Genomic DNA, 12,462 nt, shown 5'->3' with positions numbered 1-12,462 from the left:
AGATTCCAGGAAGGACTTTCTTGAATATTTCACCTGCTGACTTTCACCAAATTTAAAATTCTATCTTTTGTTCACCGTGTATCATTTAGACCCTTTGCTTAACTCTCTGTTTCTTTTTTTTAAATTTATTTATTTATTTATTTATTTATTTATTTATTTATTTATTTATTATGTATACAATATTCTGTCTGCGTGTATGCCTACAGGCCAGAAGAGGGCACCAGACCCCATTACAGATGGTTGTGAGCCACCATGTGGTTGCTGGGAATTGAACTCAGGACCTTTGGAAGATGAGGCAATGCTTTTAACCACTGAGCCATCTCTCTAGCCCAACTCTCTGTTTCTTAAGACTTTTATTTAAGACCTCTATGTGTGAGTGTATGTGTATGTGAGTACAGGTGTGGGCAGAGGTGTGGCCAGAGGGTGTTGGATCCTCCAGAGCTGTAGCTACAGATCGTTGTGAGCCACCAGACCTGGGTGCTGGGAACCAAACTTGGGTCTTCTGCAAAAGCAACAAATGCTCTTAAACACTGAGCCATCTCTCTAGCCCTGGCATCTGATTTTTAAGAACTCTTCTGAAGCACAGATTGACCTCCCGGCAGTCATCCTCTTCCTAGGAGCTGGCTGGGAGACCCACCTGCAAGAAACTGGGTGGGGGTCTGTATAAAGCCCTCCTGCCTGGAGAGGGCGCTTGTGGTGCCAGGGAGAGGTAAGCCTGCCAGGCCAAGGTCAGGACATCTGTTTGCCACACTTAAAAGCCAAATTGTCTCCCCTTCAAAAGGTACATTTGAGTCTGAACTACTTCAGCCTACGGCCTGGTTTTCAGAGTCCTAGCAGAGGCAGCTGGGCAGAGCAACGTCATGTGGGATACATGTGACCCCAATTTAGTAAGCAGTGGTGTCTGTAATACCCTGTGCAGCACAAGGGGAACACAGACCCCACCAGACCCAGAAGAGAAGGCATGTGCAGGCGGGGACAGAGCCAGGGTAGTGTCGGGAACTCCTGAGGCTGCTGGACAGGGAAAGAAGAGTCCTCTCTAGAGAATTTGTGGGGAACACAACCATGCTAACCCTTGATTTTGGAGCACGATCCTCCAGAACTTTCATCACAGCTCATTGTTTAAAGTCCCCCATGTTGTGGCTGTTACAGCAAGTTGAGGAACAGGGGCGCACGTGCCACACCCCTCCACACTTCTACACCCTGCACTTCCACACATAACTACTAACTTCCATCTTGGAGTCCACAGATGAAATGGGGCAGGGGTCCTCTCAGTTCCGTGGACGAATGGTTCTGAGGTCAGGGAAGCAGCATATTCATCCAGCTAATACCTGTTGGGTCCATCCTGTGCTGGGGCTAGGGAGATGAGCAGGACCCAGCTCTCAGGGAGGAGTGTCCATATCTCAAAGGCAAGATGGGCACAGGCTGAAGCCTGGAGTAGCAGATTCTACGGCCACCTTTGGGCTGAGGGCCAGACTTCCAAGTCATAAAGTCAGAAAGGCAATCAGCTACATGACAAATAACAGTGGTTGGTGTCTTGAGTGTTCCCCAGGGGCCCGTGTCCTAATGACTTGGCCATGGTGCTGGCGCAAAGTGGTAGAGTCTCTAAGTAGAGGGCTCATTAGAGAAAGTTACATTGGGATGTGCCGTTGATGGGGACAGTGGTACCCAGCCATCTTCATTCTCTCTCTTTTAGCTCCTGGACCATAACGAAGCAAATAGCCTTGTCTTTTGGCTACCTGCACTCTCACCATAATCTGTGACTCCAGCAATGCCAAAGCACCAGGACCAAGCAAGCATGACCAGACCTCGAAGGCTGAGCCGTGGGAAACGTCTTCCCTTATCAAGTTCATGACGGTGGCCATTCTGTCAATGTGGTGGAAGGCTAACGCACACCACTGACATTTAGGCCGTTGTCTACCCTGCATGTAAGTGCTTTCTCCTTGCTTGCAACCCCCTTGCCTATGGGTCACTCTCTGTTTGCTGTAACACTTAGTGCAGGGCACCTACTATACTAAGATAGAATGTGATGGCATATTTTAAAGCTTCTATAGAAAATTAGAGGCTAGCTTGGGAAGACTTGCCATTATTTTCTGTGCCATATGTTAAGCCAAGGCCAAAAGACAGCAGGGCCTCAGGGGCAGACACTAAACGCCCTCTCCTTCAAGGAAATTATTCTCGTAGTCTTTTCAGTTAATTTTTGTTTCATTAGGGCACATTGTTTCAAACATCAAATTGACCTGATAGAATGAAATACCATTTCCTGCCCCCACCTCTTGCCTACTCCACGCGGTCCTGAGCCTAGAGGCTGCCACTTTGAACTGCCGTTTTTCATGAGACCCGCACATTTCTGTGTTTCTAACTAGTGTGTGAGGGCTGCCGTCTTCTCCTTGAGCCACAGACTTCCTGTGGGGGTAGATGGGAATCTGTCTCTCTTCTTCCATCTCAGTATCTTCACTTCCTGTCCGCTCCCTCCGTGTAATTATTACAGTCCTGGGCAGATCAGTGCTCTGTTTATGTTGTCATGCCTGGACAAACAGTAGTCATGGCCATGCCTTGCTCAACGGTGAGGTTTCCTACTCTACTTTCTGTTTTTATCTGTAGCTAATGATTGTCTTCCTTATTGACTTAATTGTTTGTACATATTTTAACCTTCCAGAAGTTACTCAGAACAATTTTCTATAAAAACTATGAGAAGCATGAACCTTTTCTCTTTATGGTTGTCTATTTTGCCATAGTAATAGAAAGCTGATTGACACAACCTTTATGTCTCTAGCGTTGCTACTAAAAGATGATTCAGATTCCTCTTCGTTTTTATCCAATATTCTCTCTCTTTCAACAAGCTTGTAGGATCTTTCTGTTGCCCTCACAGTTCTGAAATTGCATAATGGTGAGTCTTCATCTGGGTTTACTTTTAATCAACCTGCTGAGTCCCAGAAGGCCCTGTGAGTCTGGAGAGCCATGTCCTTTGCTTCTGGGAAATTTCTCAAATCTGTTGTTGATTTCCTGTTCTTGTCAACCTTTGCTATTCTCTTTTAAATTGCTTCTGGTTGTATTTCGGGTCTCTTAATTTCTTCTATTTGCCCTCTGGTTTTGATTTGTTGTCTCTCCTGCTGTTTCTTTTGTTGTGTTTTCAGAAAATTTCTCCCAAGGTGATTTCAAATGTTCCTTCTGAGTTCTTGTTTCTGCCGTCATATTTTACATTCATCTGTTGTTCTGTGGTTGTCGTGGTGATGTTCCTCACAACCACCTAGAAACCCAGGGAATCTGATGTCCTCTTCTGGTCTCCATGGGTACACACACACACACACATGCACACGCACACGCACACGCACACACACACACAAACACACACACACACACACACAGAGAGAGAGAGAGAGAGAGAGAGAGAGAGAGAGAGAGAGAAAATATTGTTCTATACAAAAGATTAGGCCTTACCCAATCTTCTAATTTTATTTTCCACTCCCCATTCCACTTTTCAGTTTCAACATTTTATAGTTTTTGAAGATTCTTATTCATCCTACCCTTGTGAGTATTTTATTTCTTTTTAAAATCACATACATGTTAAGTAAGACATTAGATATATTATATTTAGTCAGGCATCTTAAACCTGGAGGTTCTTGTAGCTAATTTTCAACTCCAATTATAGCCAACATTTATCAATTAATTTTTAATGATTTGTTTTTATTTTAGTGTGCTACACACGTATGAGACCAGACCAGGTCACCAGATCCCTGGGACTGGAGTCACATGTAGTTGTGAGCCACCATGGAGGTGCTAGGATCTGAATCCTGGTCCTCTGCACTCTGAACTAAGCTGTCTCTCCAGTCCTTCATGTTGATCGTCGATTAGGATCCCATGGCCATCCACCCCCATCCTAACCACTTCAATCCTCATGCCAATCTCAGGAGGAAAGTATCATTGCGATTCTGTAGGGAAGCCAAGGCAAGCAGAAGATGTACACTTGTACAAAGTCTTCCATCTAGGAAAGAAAGAAGAAGCCTTGGGGTCTGAGCCTGGGAATTTAACCCCACACCTGCACCGTCTCATCTAAGAAGTGTTATAATTCCTCTCATTTCTTCTATAATTTGATTACCAAAAGGCAAAGAACATGACAGGATTCCCTTCCGCACCTCTCATTCAGTCAAATACCATTGTTTAGCAGAGTCGCTGTGTGTCAGGGTCTACAGTTCCCATTCAACTCTCGGCATCTTTAGATGGTGGCTACTAATCAATCACCACATTGGGCTGGCAATATGGCTCAGTGGAGAAAGGTGCTTGCTACCAAGCCCAACAACCTGAGTTCGATCCCTAAAACCTACTTGGTGGGTGGAGAGGCCAGACTCTCAAACTCTGTCTTGTTACGTCCACATTTGTGCTGTGGTGTGCATCCACTCACCCCACTGCTCACACAGTAAACAACTGTGTTTTTTAATGTATATATTACCACCGAGGCTCAGGAGCCTTGAAGGAACTGGAGGAGACAAAATTCAAGGGACTCCAAAGCCAAGGAGATCCTGTATAGTGAGGAGCTGCAGGCTGCGTTCCCGCCGCCCCACTCCTGGCCACCTGCTAGCTTATGCCCCGAAATAACAACACACAAACTGCATTCATTTAAACACTGCCTGGCCCATTAGTTCCAGCCTCTTACTAACATCTTAACTAACCCATATCGAATAATCTGTGTAACACCACAAAGTGGTGTCTTACCGGGAAAGATTCAGCATGTCTGACCTGGTGGCTGGCTTCATGGCATCTGTCCCAGAGAAGAAAGGTGGGGCAATTGTCTGAGCCATCTACCTCACTTCCTTCTTCCTGTTCTGTCTACTCCACCCACCTAAGGGTTGGCTAAGGCAGTTTCTTTATTAATTAACCAATGAAATCATCAGATAGATAGAAGACACACCTACATCAATCCTGCACTATGCTCAGAATCTTGGGAAATGTTGCTGAAAAGGGGCAGAGCAAAGTGTGTCTCTGCTCCATGTCTAAGCACTTATCAAAGGAAACACCTCATGGCTCTTTGCTCTGGCTTCCATCTTCAGGGATCCAATTACACATGGCAGAGGACCCTCCTCTGTCCGCGTCCACTTCAGTGATCTTCTCTTTAACCCTTTTAAATACTTTAATATTTTAATTTAGGGCTGATATTCTCTCATTTTAATCCCCTATGACACTCTCATTTATTTTCCAGAGTGTCTATTTTTCTTCATTTCTGTTATGCCATCTTAAAAGTTTTTAAATTTGTGTGTGTATTTCTGGTGTGTGTGTGTGTGTGTGTGTGTGTGTGTGTGTGTGTGTATGTATGTTCATGTAAATTTATATCGTGTGTATGCAGGTGTCCTTGGAGGCCAGAAGAGGGTATTGGATCCCCTGAACACTGGGTTACAAATACTAGTGAGAAACCCAGCCTAGGTGCTGGGGACCAAACTCAGGTCCTCTGCAAGAGCACCAAGTGCATCCCAGGAGCACATCTGGGTATCTCTGCTGCATTCAGTCACTGGTTGGGAGTTGATGGATATAGGGAACAGAGTGGGGCCCATGTTCCCTCATACTACCTGTGAGCAGAGATCCAAAGGATGCTTCTTGTGGAAGCCACACTTCCTCTGCTCTACACTTCTAAAAAAATACTGTATGTTAGCCTGACATTTTTTGTGGATGATGATAGTTTAGCAGGATATAGAATTCTAAATCAGTGTTCCCTTAGAACCTTAAAGGGTTAAATCCATTGTCTTGGGTTGGAGAGGTTGCTTTGTAGTTAAGAGTGTATATGGCTCTTGCAGAGGACCCAACTTCATTTTCCAGCATCTACACTGGGTGGCCCACAACTGCCTATAATTCAGGTTCCGGGGGATCTGAGACACTCTTTTGACCTCCCACACATGTGTACATACACACACAGGGACTCATACATACACATAATAAGTAAAAACAAATGTTTAAGTCCACTGTCTTCTAGAATCCAGTTTCTGATAAGGTCTGGTATCAACCTGACTTCTGATTTTCAAGGAATATCTATGTGTGTGTCTGTTTTTCTGCCTCTCTGCTTCCAGATACACTCTACGTTTCAACTGTAGACGTATGTTAAAGATGTTTATGACTGGCAGAACTGTTAGAACTGTGCGTGTGTGGCATGTGGAAGCCAGAGGGCACTGCTGAGTGTCTGTTTTGCCACTCTCCACGTCACCCACTTGAGACAAGGTCTCTCGCCCAACCTAGAGCTTTCTGCTTTCTGGCTGGGTGGGCAGCCAGCAAGCCTGTGAGATCTTTCTGCTCTGCTTCCCCCAACACTGTGGGTACAGGTGTGTGTGCCCACACCCAGCGTTAACATGGTTGCTGGGATGCAAATGTGGGTCCTCACGCTTCTGTTGCACACACTCACCTTCTTATCTCCCTCAGCCATCTCTCCAGCCAGGGCTTTCTGAGTTGGAAAACTGATTTTCCATCTCTGGGAAAGTGCTTCCCATAGTGCAGTTGATGCACTTCCTGTCTCCTTGCTGGGGAACTTTGCTGGATAACTGATTATCTGAACCAATTCTTTAAGCTGTTCTGTTCTCACGGGTCTCCCCATGCCTTATGTTCTGGGATATCCTTCTGGCTTAATCTTTTAACTGTTCTTCTAATCTTTCTTATGAACCTCCCTGCTGTGCCACCTGTGGGCACTGTGCTCTTTTTGTCTGCATCCTCACAACATCTCAACAGGATCCCAACCAAAGGCTTGGATTTCAGGCGTCTTGCTCGTGTGGCAAGGCCTCCTTCCATGCACGGTGTTTGTGCACCTGTCATCTCATTCACGGGGTGTTGAGCTCCTCCCTGTAGATTGTCCCGTCATCTGTAATGACAGAGGACAATTTTGGTCCTCCTCCAGAGCCACCACAGGGTCTGGGAGTGTCTGCTTCCCTCTCCAGTGAGGGGTGTGCTGGCCAGAGAACTGCAGTGTTAGCGGGTAGGCCATGCCAGCTTGAGGCTGGGGTTCCCCACATGTGTACACAAACAACTTTGCTCTCAAGGGCTCCCACTCTGGGGATCCTCTGGGCCTCAGATGTAAGTTCAGTGTCTCCTAAGAAGAGTCCTGTTGTGTGGGAGCCTGAGGGGACAGCTGGGCTCCCTGTAGACAGTCTCCTGGTGACTCTGCTGTAAAGGCAAAGGTGGGGCCGCTTCAGATGAATCCCTTCAGCTGGGCTCTCTCACACTCACTCTTCCTGGAGCCATACCCGTGACCTTGTCATTACCAGCATTACCAATGTCAAGCACCCATTCTGACCATCCTGTGTAATCACTTCACTCCTGGGACCCAAACACCAGCAGCTCCGACCAGCGCTGTGGTAACGTAAAAAATAACGCGAGAGAAGTCACACCACACAACAGGACTCACGTGGAGGTTTATCAGAAGAGGAGAGAGAAGGGGCAGAGAGAGGTTCCTGGGGACAAGAGTAACAGAAGAGGGACAGGGAGGGGAGGGGGAAGGAAAAGGAGAGGAAGGGAGAGACCCACCTTTTAAAATGGACCCCAGTGAATGTTCACAGAAGCTGCTCTTAGTGGCTGCAGCTGAGGACGGATCTTGTCAGGACCCTAAGGGCAGGCCAGTACAGATGCCTGAACACTAACAAGAGCGTCCTGGGTTCAAGGCACTCGGTATTCCCAACACGTGTGTCCTCACCCTCGTCGCCATGCCTACCCTCATCAGCCAGTGGCCCAGGCCACTGAGCCTGCAGGAGGTGGACATTCGTCTCCAACACGCCCTGCAGGTTCGCTACGGGTGGAGGTGGATGAACTGGGCAAAGTGCGGATGCCCACCCAGGTTAAAAATAGGCCCAGCAGCATCTTATGGGATGGCCTTGACCCAGGAAAACTCTATACCCTGGTCCTCAACGTCCCTGATGTTCCCAGCAGGAAGGACTCCACATTCAGGGAATGGCACCATTTTCTGGGTGGTCAGCATGAAGGGCCATGGCATCAGCAGTGGCAAGGTCCTCTTAGATTGGGAAGGCTCTGCCCCTCCCAGTGGCACAGGCCTCCACTGCTATGTCTGGCTGATGTACAGACAGGACAAGCCACTGAACTGTGAGGAGCCCATCCTCAGCATCAGGTCAGGAGATCCCTGCACAAGTTCAAGGTGGCAGCCTTCCCTTCTGCAAGAAGTATCACCTGGGAGCCCAGGTGGCAGGCACATGTTACCAGGCAGAGTGGGACGACTATGTGCCCAAGCTGTATGAACAGCTGTCTGGGAAGTAGGGGAGCCATGGAGGCCAGTGGTCCTGGGGACCCCCACACCATTGCTGAGTGCAATGTGTACACAGTGTGTTGTCCCCCCCTTCCTTCCTGCACCTTTGCAGGGAGTTCTGAACTGTGCTAGGACAGAGGTGTAGGGTGATTTCCCGCTGCCCATCCTTATGATTCTAGTAATAGCATCCTGGCTTATGTTTGTTTGGATTTAGGCTCCATCTAGAGGGTGTTTGGTGTTCTGATGGAGTCCTTGTTGTAATGATGTTCTGTCTCTTTCAGAGACAAGCCACACCCACTCCTTCCCCCTACCACTGAGGCAGGCAGATCTTCCTTCCTGCTTGGCTTGCAGCCTGAGTCTCTTCCTTTTTTACATCTCCCTCTCGAAGAGGCAGCTTCTACCTCTCTCCATTCTCCCCTTACCCCCCCCCCCTCTCTCTCTCTCTCTCTCTCTCTCTCTCTCTCTCTCTCTCTCTCTCTCTCTCTCCTCTTCTCCTTCTCCCCCTTCCCTTCCATACTTCCATAATCCACTAAATAAATATCCAACCTCACTCTGCATGGTATGCCTATCCATGTCTGTCTCTTGACCACTGTGTGGCTCCCTGCCCAGATGTGGCCATGGAGAGGGGCTAAGCCTTGCTTTTCAGAAGTGTGTGTTAGTATTCAGGCATCTGTACCGCATCTGTACCGGCCTTCCCTTGGGGTCCTGACAGGATCCGTCCTCAGCTGCAGCCACTAAGAGCAGCTCCTGTGCACATTTGCTACATCCCCCCACCATCACTTTTTGTTTTTGTTTTTCGAGACAGGGTTTCTCTGTAGCTTTGGAGCCTGTCCTGGATCTAGCTCTTGTAGACCAGGCTGGCCTCGAACTCACAGCAATCCACCTACCTCCGCCTCCCAAGTTCTAGGAGTGCTCCACTGCCGCCAGCTCTCGGCTCACATGCCCTCTCCTCTTCCTGTTGTATGGTATGACTTCTCTTCACCAGAGGCTTCCAGCCCATTGGTTCTACAACATTCCTACGGCTTTTGTTTCTGCTTTGTGTCTTGCCTGGTGACTTTCCTCTGGGCTGTGACCAAACACCTGATACAGTGCCCAGTGGGAAGAGTTCGTCTGGGTTCATGATGTAGGGGGGAGATACCATCCACCATGGAGGGCAAGGCGTAGAGGAGGGGATCCATGGCAGTGGGAAAGTGTAGTAGGGACATTTTCCTCACCCTTCTGCTGGGCAGGAAGAAGAGACCAGGCAGGAAGTGGGCTATACCCTCAAGGCCCACCCATCAGTGACCTTCTTTCTCCCTCCCCTTTTATCCTCTCTCATGATCCCCATGCCCCCAATTTACTCAGAAAAATCATGTCTTTTTCTCCTTTCCATGTACATTAGATCCATGTATGTCTTTCTTAGGGTCTTTGTTGTCTAGGCTCTCTGGCATTGTAAATTGTAGGCTGTCTTTTGTTTGTTTGTTTGCTTTATGTCTAAAAGCCACTTATGAGTGAGTACATATTATATTTGTCTTTCTGGGTCTGGGTTACCTTCCTCAATATGATGTTTTCCAGAGTCATCCATTGTCTGCAAATTTCAAGATGTCATTTTTCCCCGCTATGTAGTACTCCATTATGTAAATGTATCACATCTTCTTTATCCATTCTTTGGCCAAGGACCATTTAGGTTGTTTCCAGGTTCTGGCTGTGATCAACAATGCTGCTGTGAACATAGTCGAGCACATGTCCTTGTGGTATGATTGAGCATCCTTTGGGTATATACTCAAAAGTAGTATTACTGGGTCTTGAAAGAACTCAAGAAATTGGTCATCAAAAGAACAAATAATCCAATAAAAAAAAATAGGGTACAAACCTAAACAGAGAACTCTCAACAGAGGAATCTAAAAGCCTGGAAGACACTTAAGGAAATCCTCAATATCCTTAGCTATCAGAGAAATGCAAATCAAAACAACTCTGAGATTCCATTTTACACCTGTCAGAATGGCCAAGATCATGACATCTTATGCTGGAGAGGTTGTGGGGTAAAGGGAACACTCCTGCATTGCTGGTGGGAGTGCAAGCTGGTACAACCCCTTTGGATATCAGTATGGCAAGTTCTCAGAAAATTAGGGAACAACCTACCTCAGAAAGTGTTTCTAGAACACTGGAGATGATCACGTGCATGTTCTTGTCCATGTTCTGTGTCAGTGAGGTCAAGGTGAACACTCTTGCCAATCAGGTCTGTTTGTCAATAGTGAAAGTGGCCTACAAAGCCTTTTAGTGGATTTGTCTATTTCTCCTTCAGCGTTGGCAGCTTTCCGGAGCATGTTGTCAGGGGCACGCATGTTCCGTAGTTATGTCTATGTGGAACTGAACACTGTGTGACACCAGCTCTTTTGAACAGCATCTGCTCTGTGCATCTCTTTTCATCCTTTTTTCTGTTCTATTGGATACTCTCATTTTAAAAGTGGGTTTCTTTGCAGATGTGGAGATCCACAGCCAAGCACTGGGCCAAACTCCAGGAATCCTGTTGAAGAGAGGGAGGAAGGATAGTACCAGCTTGGGGGGGGGGGGGGTCAGGATCATCACAAGGGAACCCACAGAAACAGCTAACCTGGGCCCATAGGAGCTCATGGACAGACAGCTGGAAGCCGAGGACTCACCCAGGCCTTCTACATATGAGCGACAGCTGTGAAGCTTGGTCCACCTGTGGTCCTAGCGGTGGAAGCAGGGTCTGCCCCCGACACTTTGACCGGCTTTGGGGAACCTAGTCCTCTTACTGCCTTGCCTTGCCCAGCCTTAATATCAAGGGGGAGGAGCTTAGTCCTTCCTCAACTTGACATGCCATGCTTTGTTGACACCCATGGGAGGCCTGCCCCTTTCTGGACAGAAACAGAGTGGATTGGGGATGGTGGGCAGAAGGGAGGTAGGGGGAGGGGATGGGAGGAGAGGAGGGAGAGGAAACTGCGGTCAGGATGTAAAATCAGCAAATACATTTAATTAATTTTTAAAAGGAACAAAAAACAAAGCAAACAAAATAAGTGAGTTTCCCTGGAGCTGGAGAGGTGGTTGCAGTCTTAAGGGAGTGTGCTGCTCTTGCAGAAGTCCGAGTTTCTGTTACAAATTATGTTTGCTTATTTATAGTGTGTGGGAAGGTGTGTGGTGCTGCACGTGTGTGTGTGTGGGGGGGGGACATCAGGTGTCCTGCTCTATCTGTCTTCTGCCTTATCCCCTCCCCGCCCCCCATTTAGTAAGGTAGTTTTGTTGTTGTTGTTGTTTTCTGATGCAGACTTGCGGGTCAGTTGTTTTCAGCCAGCATTTGAATGATGTGACCCACTGCCTACCTGATCCCTTTGCCTCTGGTGCACCCTCCTCCCCCCTCCTCCCTAGCAACTCCCTTCAAAGGTTTTCTCTTTAATCTTGGCCTTGTCAGTTAGGCCTGCTACGCCTCTGGTGCGATTTTGCTTGGACCTGTTCACATTTTGATAGTGTGTTTATAAGACCAACTAGAACTCATGCAGAGCGGTGACATCTGGTTTGTGCTCAGCAAATAAAGGTAGTGGAGATCACTCCGGGGTTTCTGAACTTTCTGAACCTATGCTTTGATATGTTGTGCTGTTTTGATGGAATTCTTGACCCCCATCCCTTAAAATATTTCTAGTGTCCTGTTCTTCCTGTTCGGCCATGACCTTTTCCATGCCTGAACCACCTTTCTCCAGCTCTCCCTTCTCCAGTCTCCGCCTTTCCTAAGAGCTGGGGGAAACCTGGGGGGAGCCTGTGGGGAAGAAGTCTGTGAGGGGGTGCCTGTGGGGGTGCCTGTGGGGGAGCCTGTGGGGGAGCCTGTGGGAGAAGCCTGTGGGGGAGCCTGTGGGGGAAGCCTGTGGGGGAGCCTGTGGGGGAGCCTGTGGGAGAAGCCTGTGGGGGAGCCTGTGCGGGAGCCTGTGGGGGAAGCTGTGGGGGAAGCCTTGGGGGCACCTGGGGGAGGAGCCTGTGAGGGAAGCCTGTGAGGAAAACCTGTGGGCTCTCACACCCTGGGTCAGACCCTGGCCTGCCTGTCCAGACCCACAGGCGGCTGCTGGCAGTTGGTTCTGCACTTTGCTAGTTTCTTCTTTCGCCTGCGGTTTCGCTTCTGCCCCTGCTGTGCCACAGGTGACATGGTTAGTGAGCCCCAGTTCTGCTCTCAAAGTTCTCTCTCATTTTGGAATTCAGGCAGCTCATTGCCTTGTGGCATCAACTCTCTATTTCAAGAAAGAAAGAAA

At 48.0% G+C, this 12,462-nt stretch overlaps 1 pseudogene; it reads left to right on the top strand.

Annotated features, from left to right (window-relative positions):
• Positions 1-7,670: 7,670 nt before the first annotated feature.
• LOC119808243 lies at positions 7,671-8,235 on the top strand (annotated as a pseudogene).
• The last annotated feature ends 4,227 nt before the right edge of the window (positions 8,236-12,462 follow it).

Source organism: Arvicola amphibius, chromosome 2 (genome assembly GCF_903992535.2).
Source record: "Arvicola amphibius chromosome 2, mArvAmp1.2, whole genome shotgun sequence".
In the NCBI taxonomy this organism is placed as follows: domain Eukaryota; kingdom Metazoa; phylum Chordata; class Mammalia; order Rodentia; family Cricetidae; genus Arvicola; species Arvicola amphibius.
This window is presented reverse-complemented; position numbering and strand designations above follow the sequence as displayed.